This window comes from Elephantulus edwardii, unplaced genomic scaffold (assembly GCF_000299155.1).
Source record: "Elephantulus edwardii isolate Elephantulus edwardi_28Jun2011 unplaced genomic scaffold, EleEdw1.0 scaffold00065, whole genome shotgun sequence".
NCBI lineage: Eukaryota > Metazoa > Chordata > Mammalia > Macroscelidea > Macroscelididae > Elephantulus > Elephantulus edwardii.
Window position 1 is genome coordinate 12796668 of NW_006399815.1, and position 1845 is coordinate 12798512.

The following is a 1845-nucleotide window of genomic DNA, read 5'->3' on the forward strand; positions in this document are numbered from 1 at the left end:
GTAAGGAGTGACCAGTCCTTGGAGAGGGACATCATGCTTGGGAGGGTGGAGGGACCGCACAGGAGAGGAAGGCCCTCAATGAGGTGGATTGATTCAGTGACTGGGATAATTGGGATGGGAGTGTCAGAGACAGTGCGATTGCCACAGGACAGAGCAGAGTTTAGGGCTGTTGTACGTAGGGTCGCTATGAGTCGCAAGTGACTCGACGGCACGTAACAACAACAACAATAATTTTAAGATCTGTACTTTTAGCTGATTTTCTTCTGTTCTGAGTTGACTATGAAACTTCTTAAGTTGCCTTCTTTCTCTGTGTAGTTAGATACCCTGAAGTAATTTTTAACTCACAGTAAGGCCATGTGACAAAGTTAATTATAGGATTTTCCTAGCTATAATCTTTATAGAAATAGTTAGGCTTTCTCCTGGGCTTTTGCTTCTTTTGGATTGCACCTAAGTGCCTAAGCATTTGCTCTGCTAGGACTCCTTTCTTTGCTTATAGCCGTTGTCTTTTGACACTTTACACTTAGTATCTTCTAAAAATATTGGTATTATTTGAGGAATGGGATAAATGTGTATTTCGTTAGAGTACATATGAGTTTGTTCTTCCTAGCACATAGGTACTGTTTGTAGAAAAGACTATCCTTTTTATGGTGGTTTGTGTGTGTTTTTTTAGAAATACCTGTGATGTAAATTTATCTGTGAATGTGTTAAAAATCTAGTCACCATACCTCAGAGGTGCTTTTATCACCACCAAGCTGAGCTCGGCATCAAACAAATTGTATTGCTTGTTTTTACCTACTGTTGGTTAAGCTCATCTTATGTCCTTGCTCTCTCATTGCCATGGAATTTGAAACAATTTGTATCTGGCCCTTCTTTGGGTTTCTAAGACTGTAAATTTTATGGAAGGTGATTATTCATCTTTTTCTCTCAGAAAGGTTAGTGGTTTCAAACTGTAAGAGAGAGAAAGCTTTTGGTTACTTGTACTACTACTTGTGGACTATAAGACTGTGGTCTCTAGGCTTAACTTATACAGCAACACCTGGTCTTGGCACAATCTTCAAAATGTCTGTGTATTTGAACCAATTGTTACTCCATTCCACTGACATCTTCCTTTTTTTGTTGTTTGTTTGGTTGGTTTTTTGTGGTTTGTTTTGGTATTTTTCTTTTTAAATTTTCCATTAGTTTATTCACAAAATTTGAATACATTGTTTTCAAGAAAAAATTCTTTCTATTTCCCTCACCCTCCTACCTATAAAACTGTACAACCCCATGGTTAATCCCCCACTCCCCCTCATCCCATTGCTTAGACCTTCTCCCACTCCTCTTGAATCCTTATACTTATTCTACATTAATGGTCTTATACAATATTTGTCCCTGTGGGACTGAGTTAGTTTACTCAGTATAAGGTTCTTCAGTCCCTCCCAAGTTAGGTAATAATTTACAAAATCATTGCTCCTGCATGCTGCATAATATTCCATTGTGTACATGTACCATAATTTCTTTATTTTTTTTTTTTGGTGAGAAAAATTTATTACATTTAGAATTAGCCTGCTGGACTCAAGTTTAGATGATCCCAATTTTGTTGGCAACATCCAAAGCATCATAATCAGGAGCAAGTCGAACATAGGCCTTCTTCTCTCCATTAGGCCTAATCAAAGTGTTGACCTTAGCCACACCAATGTCATAGAGCTTCTTTACAGCTTGTTTAATTTGGTGCTTATTGGCCTTGACATCCACAATGAACACAAGTGTGTTGTTATCTTCTGTCTTCTTCATAGCTGACTCAGTGGTCAGGGGAAATTTGATGATGGCATTGTGGTCAAGCTTGTTTCTCCTGGGAGTGCTCTT